General features: G+C 42.4%; 2 pseudogenes; one reads left to right on the top strand and one right to left on the bottom strand.

Annotated features, from left to right (window-relative positions):
• Positions 1-323: 323 nt before the first annotated feature.
• LOC100413060 (nuclear pore complex protein Nup50 pseudogene) lies at positions 324-6209 on the bottom strand (annotated as a pseudogene).
• Positions 5894-8789, top strand: LOC118150481 (small ribosomal subunit protein eS6 pseudogene; annotated as a pseudogene).
• The last annotated feature ends 236 nt before the right edge of the window (positions 8790-9025 follow it).

Below are 9025 nucleotides of genomic sequence, written 5' to 3'. Positions count from 1 at the left end.
GAGTTCGTGTCCTTTGTAGGGACATGGTTGAATATGGAGAACATCATTCTCAGCAAACTGACACAAGAACAGAAAATGAAATACCGCATGTTCTCACTCATAGGTGGGTGAGGAAAAATGAGAACACATGGACACAAGGAAGGAAGTACTACACACTGGGGCCTATTGGGGGGAATAGGGGGAGGGACAGTGGGGGGAGAGCTGGGGAGGGATAGCCTGGGGAGAAATGCCAAATGTGGGTGAAGGGGAAGAAGGCAGCAGAATACACTGCCATGTCTGTACCTATGCAACTATCTTGCACATTCTGCACATGTACCCCAAAACCTAAAATAAAATAAAATAAAAAACTTTATACCTAAAGATCGTAGTTTTAAAAAAGCATCTGTACCATCCACAGTTATTTTGACTATTCTTTTCTAAATAAGAATACACTCTGCACTGAAGATCAGAACATACACATGTGAGCCCTTGGACATTAACCGTCAGCCTCTACACAACATCAGCTGGTACTAGTCTCAAATGATTCATGAGAAATGAAAATGGAAATGTAAAGGTTAAATTTTGAATCTCATTCATGTGCCCAGAGTCTTCAAAGAATGCTCACGTTACCTGACAGCTCAGGAGAAGTGACGTGGATATGTGTGTGCATAACCATGGCTCCCTTCCAGACACATGGAATCTTCTTTAAAAAGTAAAGATATTTCAGGTATCAAACATATAATACACTGCTATCTAAAGTTAAAGGCAAAATTTCCACACGATTTTCTCTTCTATGACCTTATTCCATGTTTTCCAGTGAATTCACATGGCTCATGTGTCAAAGCTCCCAGGCACTCACTTGGTGATGGTTTACATATGTGTGGGGTTGATCACGTTGCAAATGCCTATGAGCATCATCTTTTTCTAGGATGGTTTCACTTTGACTTCACTTTCATTTCATATGCGTTCACTGTCCATGGTGTAGATGATAGTTTAAGAGGGGGTGGGGGAAGCAGCAACTTGGTAATCATTCCACAGCTGACTTCACGTGTTCAGTCATCCTTTTTCTCCAGTAAAATTTTGTGCAACTCATCTGCATCCTCGCTGGTTTTTACCCAAATCAACGTGATAACTGGGATGGTGGCATTCTTCTCATCAGTTGGTGGATTTGGAACACAGATGATAAGAACATTATTTTTCCCTGTTTGGGTACATGGCATATTGGGCGGAATCAGAACATTCAACAATATGTTGCCTAAATGGGTGTCTGCCCGCACCAAAAGCTGTGTCTTCTGATTCACTGTAGGTTTTAAATGCAGGGTACCTATGCCTTTCTCTTTGAACTCATTGTCTTTCTTGTAAAATAGTTTACACTTTTGGAAGTAAAAAGCATCGTCTTCTTTTACTTCAGTAACTACTACTTTGGGTGGCTCATCACTCTCTTTGTCATCTCCACCTTTGCATTCAGTACTGTCACCTTCTATTTGGCCCTCCAATGGTTTAGCAGGAAATGGTGAAGAGACTGGTTTACTCTGGGTAATATCTTTGCCAAATAAACTGGAATTTCCAGGGGAAAATGAAAATCCAGTCAGGGGGTCAGAGCTTAATTAGCCCACAACAGAGCTATCAACTTTCTTGCCGAAGTTCAATGAGGCACTTGCTCCTAGTGATAGGTCTGTTTGCTTTTCAGTTGCAACCTCCACCTTCTTTCCAGGTGTATCTTCAGTTTTGTTGCCATGAAACAAAAACGTTGACTCTTGCTGTAATTTTGTTGAGCCAAAAAGGGAAAGAGACTGTTTCAACTGCCATTTATATTTAAATGCCGTTTAGATTCACTTTCAGAATTCCTGCCACCGTCCCCGTGCTGCTGTTCAATGTTTGCTAGATATTTCTCATAGTCTTTAAAGATAGGCGTCAGATCACAGAGTAGGTTTGTATTCATGTGCTTCACTATCCAATCCCGGACGGAGCAGTTCAAGGCAGCCAACTGCTTGTGATAGGCATTCCTGACACAAGTTTTACTGGAAGCAAGGCCAGAGGAGGAGGGCTGCTGACTGTCCCCATTCGTTTTGGGATTTGAAACTTTTTTCTCAACCAAGGCAGTAGGGCCATTTGCAGCAAGAGAACCAAAGGCTACCTTGGGCTCTGCTGCTGCCCTTGCACTGGTGAAGGGAAGGGCACTGGTTACGTTGTTTCCTTTTGAAAGTCCTTCTAAAGGCTTCCCTCCAGCACTGCTACCAAATCCAGGAAACCATCCTCCACCAGAAGGTACAACCAAACCTTTAAAACCTTTAAAGTTTCCTCCACTGTCAGACTCAAACCCCACATTTCTGCGCTTTGGTTTCTTTATTGCTCTGTTCTTCAAGACTTCCTCACTGGCCAGTGAGAATGTTCCCACCTCTTCAGCTTCATCCTCTTGATCCCAATTCTTATCTGTCAGTTCCTTCTCGGCAATTATTTTGGCCATGTTTCCAAACCTGCCCGGCGGCAGCCGCAGCACTAGCTGGTCTTGAGCACGGCGAAACACAAGGTGCGGCGACACTGGATTTTGAAGTGGCTGGTGGTGTCCGGGCTGTGCGTGCTCCGCCACTTCGGGTGCTGCACTGTGACTCTCAGAGGACTTGGTGCTCCGCAAGCCCTGAGACTCAAACACCATGTCCCTGGGGCGGGGGGCACCTCATGCTGTGTTCAGCAAGGAGGTGACAGCACCAGCTCAGCCCGAGACCGCTGGAGGAATGCCGCAGAACACGCTCCGGTCGGCCGTTTTGTAACTCCAAAGAAGAGAGGTTTAATTGGCTCATGGTTCTGCAGGCTGTACAGGAAGCATTTACAGCAGAGCTGGCCATCTGCTCAGCTTCTGGGGAGGTCTCAGGAAACTTAAAAACATGGTAGAAGGAAAATGGAGAGCCAGTACTTTTCACATGGCAGAGCAAGAGGAAGAGAGGAAGCGGGGAGGTGCTACAAACTTTCAAACAACCAGATCTCATGAATACTCTATCACAAGAACAGCATTACCGGGATGGTGCTACACCACTAGAAACCACCCCAATGTTCCAGTCACCTCCCACCAGGCCTCATCTCCAACATTGGGGATTATAATTCAACATGAGATTTGGGTGGGAACACAAATGTGAACCATGTCATTCTGCCCCTGGCCCCTCTAAAATGTCATGTCCTTCTCACATTTCAAAATATGATCATGCCTTCCCAACAGTCCCCCAAAGTCTTAACTCATTTCAGCATTGACTCAAAAGTCCACGGTCCAAAGTCTCACCTGAGACAAGGCAAGTTCCTTCTGCCTATGAGCCTGTAAAATAAAAAACAAGTTAGTTACTCCCAAGAAACAATGGGGGTACAGCCATTGGGTAAATACTCCCATTCCAAAAGGGAAAAATCAGCCAAAAACTGGGTGCTATAGTCTCCATGCAAATCCAAAACTTAGCAGTGCAGTCATTAAATCTTAAAGCTCCAAAATAATCTCCTTTGATTTCACGTCTTGCATCCAAGGCATACTGGTGCAAGGGCTGAGCTCCCAAGATCTTAGGCAGCTCCACCCCTGAGGCTTTGCTGGGTATAGCCCACACAGCTGCTTTAATGGGCTGGCATTGAGAGTCTGTAGCTTTTCCAGGCACTGGGGACTAGAAGACGATGGCCCTCTTCTCACAGCTCCACTATGCAGTGCCTTAGTTGGGACTCTGTGTGGGGACTCCAACCCCACATTTCCCCTCTGCACCAACCAGCAAAGGTTCTCCATGAGGGCTCAGCCTCTGCAGTAGGCTTCTGCCTGGACATCCAGGCTTTTCAATACATCCTCTGAAATCTAGGTGGAGCCTCCCAAGCCTCAACTCTTGTACTGTGCACACCTGAAGGCTTAACACCATGTGTAAGCTCCCAAGGCTTATGGCTTGCACCCTCTGGAGCAGCAGTCCAAGCTGTTTCTGGGCTGCTTTTAGCCATGGTTGGAGCTGGAGCAGCTGGGATGGAGGTAGCAGTGTCCCAAGGCTGCATATGCCTGCCCCACGAAACTATTCGTCCCTCCTAGGTCTCTGGACCTGTGATGAGAAGGGCCACCACAAAGGACTCTGAAATTCCTTGGACTCTGAAATTCCCATTGTCTTGGCTATCAACATTTGCCTCTCTTTTAGTTATGCAAATTTCTGCAGCCTGCTTGAGTTCCTCCCCTGAAAATGGCTTTTTCTACCATGTGGCCAAGCTGCTGATTTTCCAAACTTTAATGCTCTGCTTCCCTTTTAAATATAAATTCCAGTTTTACATTATTTGTTTGCTCAAACATGTGAACTTAGATTGTTAGAAGCAGCCAGGTAACATCTTGAATGCTTTGCTGCTTAGAAATTTATTCTGCCAGATACCCTAAATCATCACAATCATCACTCTCAAGCTCAAAGTTCCAAAGATCCCTAGAGCAGGGGCACAATGCCTCCAAGTTCTTTGCAAAGCATAACAAAATTGACCATTGCTCCAATTATCAATAAGTTCCTCATCTCCATCTGAGTCCTCTTCAGCCTGGCCTTCACTGTCTGAATCATTATCAGCATTTTGGTCACAACAATTTAACAAGTCCCTAGGAATTTCCAAATTCTCCCTTATCCTTGTCTTCCGAGCCCTCCACATTTCTAACCTCTGCCCATTACCAGCAGTGGTTCCAAAGTTGCTTTCACATTTTCAGGAATCTTTATAGAAATGTCCCACTCCTAGGTACCAATTTTCTGTATTAGTTGGTTCTTACACTGCTATAAAGAAATACTGGATACTGGGTAATTTATTTAAAAAAAGAGGTTTAATTGGCTCATATTTCCACAGGCTGTATAGAAAGCATGATACTGGTCATCTGCTCGGCTTCTGCAGAGGCCTCAGGAAACTTAAAATAATGGTAGAAGGTGAAGGGGGAACCAGCACTTCTCACATGGCTGGAGCAGGAGAAAGAGAGAGAAAGGTGAGGGCTACACGATTTTAAATAACCAGTTCTTGCGAGACCTCTATCACAAGAACAGCCCTAGGGGGGTGGTGCTAAACCATTCAAAACTACTCCCATGTTCCAATCACCTCCCACCAGGCCTCACCTCCAACACTGGGGATTACAATTCAACATGAAATTTGGGTGGGGGCATAGATACAAACCATATTAGGGAAACATTCCTTCTGTTTGAGAAAAGATGAAACAAGAGTAAAAGGGACTTTAGCTCTCTTGAAGCTTAGGTGCCAGCTCAGCCACACACCAAGAGCCTGCTTGGGGTCCCCAGTTTTAGGCTGTGATTCTGGGATGGCATTTCTGGACCTGCCCTGGGCCTGAGGGGAGCCCACTGCCAAGAAGGGAGAGTCCCAGGCCTGAAAGCATTCACCATAAACTGACTGAAGAACTCTTAGGCTTTCGATGCATTTAAGTGGAAGCCAGGGGCTACTCGCCACAGGCATGAGGTGGTGGTGGCCATGGGGAGAGAGTTCTCTGCTTATGGAAAGGGGAGGAAAGAGTGGGAGGGATTTTGTCCTGTGGTTTGAATGCCAACTCAGCTGCAGTAGAATAGAGAAACAGGTAGATTCCTAAAGTTTCTGACTCTAGGCCCTGGCTCCCAGACAGCATCTCTGGACTCACCAGTGGTACCAATGCAGTGGTTATTGTCGGCCTTGGGCAAGACTCAGTACCATGCTGGCTTCAGGTCTGACCCAACAGATTCAATGGTAGTGGTCACAGGGGTACTTGTATCACTCCCCCCACCAGCTCCAACCAGCTCAGTACAAAGAGAGATTCCATTTGTTTAGGAAAAAGTAAGGGAATAGAACAAGAGTCTCTGCCTGGTAATCCAGAGAATTCTTCAGAATTATATCCAAGACCACTAAGGTGGTACCTCTATGAGGCTACAAGAACCATAACATTATGGTGCTTCCTAATGTAAATATGGCTGCAGAGACCAAAATCTTAGATGAAAACCCTCAAGTCTCTTTGAATACCTGGAAAGCTTTCCCAAGAAAGATAGGTACAAACAAGCCCAGACTGTGAAGACTACGATAGATATTAACTCTTCAATGCCCACACACTAATGAACATCCAAAAGCATCAAGACCATCTAGGAAAACATGACCTCACCAAACAAACTAAATAAGGCACCAGGGACCAGTCCTGGAGAAATAACAATATGTGACTATTCATACAGATAATTCAAAATAGCTATGTTGAGGAAAGTCAAAGAAACTCAAGATAACATTGATAAGGAATTCAAAATCCTATCAGATAAATTTAACTAAGATATTAAAATAATTTAAAAAGATTCAAGCAGAAATTCTGGAGCTAAAACATGCAACTGGCATGCTGAAGAATGCATCAGAGTCTTTTAATAGCAGAATTGATCAAGCAGAAGAAACAATTAGTGAGCTTGGAGAAGGGCTATTTGAAAATACACAGTGAAAGGAGGCAAAATGAAAAAGAATAAAAACTGAAGCATGCCTACAAGATGTAGAAAATAGCCTCAAAAGGGCAAGCCTAGAAGTTATTGGCCTTAAAGAGGAGGTAAAGAGAGAGACAGAGGTAGAAAATTATCCAAAGGGATAATAACAGAGAACTTCCCAAATCTATTGAAAGAGATCAGTATTCAAGTACAAGAAGGTTACAGAACACCAAGCAGATTTAACCCAAAGAAGACTACCTCAAAACATTTAGTAAACAAACTCCCAAAGGTCAAGAATAAAGAAAGGATCCTAGGCTGGGCATGGTGGCTCACGCCTGCAATCCCAGCACTTTGGGAGACCAAGGCGGGTGGATCACAAGGTCAGGAGATCGAGACCATCGTGGCCAACATGGTGAAACCCCATCTCTACTAAAAAAAAAAAAAGAAATTAACCGGGTGTGGTGGCATGCACCTATAGTCCCAGCTACTCAAGAGGCTGAGGCAGGGGAATCGCTTGAACCCAGGTGGCAGAGGTTGCAGTGAGCCAAGATCACACCACTGCACTCCAGCCTGGATAACAGAGCAAGACTCAATCTCAAAAAAGAAAAAGAAAAAAGAAAGGATCTTAAAAGCAGCAAGAGGAAAATAAGCAAATAACATACCATGGAGCTTCAATATAGCTAGCAGCAGATTTTTCCAGTGGAAACCTTACAGGCCAGGAGAGAGTAACATCACGTATTTGAAGTGCTGAAGGACAAAAACATTTACCCTACAATAGTATATCTGGTGAAAATGTCCTTCAAAAATGAAGGAGAAATAGACTTCTGAGACAACAAAAGGCTGAAGGATTTCATCAACATGAGATAAGTACCATAAGAAATGCAAAAGGGAGTTCTTCAGTCTAAAAGACAAGGCTGTTAATGAGCAATAAACAATCATCTGAAGGTACAAAACTCACTGGTAAGAGTAAGTACATAGAAAAACACAGAATGGTATCACTCTGTAATTGAGGTGTGTAAACTACTCAGATCTTGAGTAGAAAAACTAAATGATGAACTGAAGAAAAATAATAGCTATAAAAAAATTCCAAGACATAAACAGAACAATAAGATATAAATAGAAACAATAAAAAGTTAAAAAGCAGGGAGACAAAATTAAAGTGTAGGGTTTTCATTAGTTTTCTCTTGTTTAGTGAGAATTGAAAATGACAAGGATTCCCCACTTTCAGCACTGTTATTCAACATAGTACTGAAAGTCCTAGCTAGGGCAATCAAATCAGTGGTGAGAACAACAAACAAGGTTTCCCCATGAAGTAGGGTGTCTTGTAACAGGTATGCCCCTTACTGTTACAAGACACCCTACTTCATGTCTGCCTGGTACTGAGTAAGGGGCATTCCTGTTACAGACCAAGGAGAACTGGAGAAAGAAAGAGAAAATCAGTTCATGGTTACATTGTGGATACCTATTTGAGTGTTCTCAACTTGGTTATTGTTAAAAAACAGAGAGGAGGATATTACTAAACTGACTGATACTACATTGTCTTGTCACCTGGGGCCCAAAAGAGCTAGCAGAATCCACAAACTTTTCAATCTCCCTAAGGAAGATGATGTCCGCCAGTATGTTGTAAGAAAGCTCTTAAACAAAGAGGGTAAGAAACCTAGGACCAAAGCACCCAAGATTCAGCATCTTGTTATTCCATGTGTCCTATGGCACAAATGGCAGTGTATCGCTCTGAAGAAGCAGCGTACTAAGAAACGTAAGGAAGAGGATGCAAAATATGCTAAACGTTTGGCCAAGAGAATGAAGGAGGCTAAAGAGAAGTGCCAGGAGCAAACTGTGAAGAGAAATTGTGAAGAGACACAGACCTTCCTCTCTGCGAGCTTCTATGTCTAAGTCAGAATCCGGTCAGAAATAAGATTTTTTGAGTGACAAATAAGATCAGATTTTTAAAAATTGAAATTATATCAAATATCTTCTCTGATCATAATGAAATAAAATAGAAAGCAATAACAAAAGGAAATTTTAAAACTATACAAATATATGGAAACTAAACTATATGCTCCTAGACAACCAGTGGGTCAATGAAGAAATTAAGAAATTGAAAAAAAATCTTGAAATAAACCATAATGGAAACACGACATACCAAAACATATGGGATACAACAAAAAAGATACTAAGAGGGAAGTTTATAGCTGTAAGTCCCTACATTGAAAAAAACTTCAAACAAAAAATTTAATGATACATTTTAAAGAACTAGAAAAGTAAGAGCAAACCAAACTCATGGTTAGTAGAAGAAAAGAAATAATAAACACCAGAGCAGAAATAAATGAAATTGAATCAAAAAATACAAAAGATCAACAAAACAAAAAGTTGGTTTTCTGAAAAGATAAATAAAATTGACAAAACCTTTAGTCAGACTAAGAAAAACAAGAGAGAAGATCAAAATAAATAAAATCAGGGATGAAGAAGAAGACATTACAATCAATAGTATAGAAATTGAAAGGATAATTAGGGGCTACTATGAGCAACTATATGCCAACAAATTGGAAAACCTAGAAGAAATGGATAAATTTCTAAACACACAAAACCTACCAAGATTGAATCAGAGAGAATTCCAAATCTGAATAGACCAATAACAAGTAACG

The sequence above is a fragment of the Callithrix jacchus genome, chromosome X (assembly GCF_049354715.1).
Source record: "Callithrix jacchus isolate 240 chromosome X, calJac240_pri, whole genome shotgun sequence".
Lineage (NCBI taxonomy): Eukaryota > Metazoa > Chordata > Mammalia > Primates > Cebidae > Callithrix > Callithrix jacchus.
This window is presented reverse-complemented; position numbering and strand designations above follow the sequence as displayed.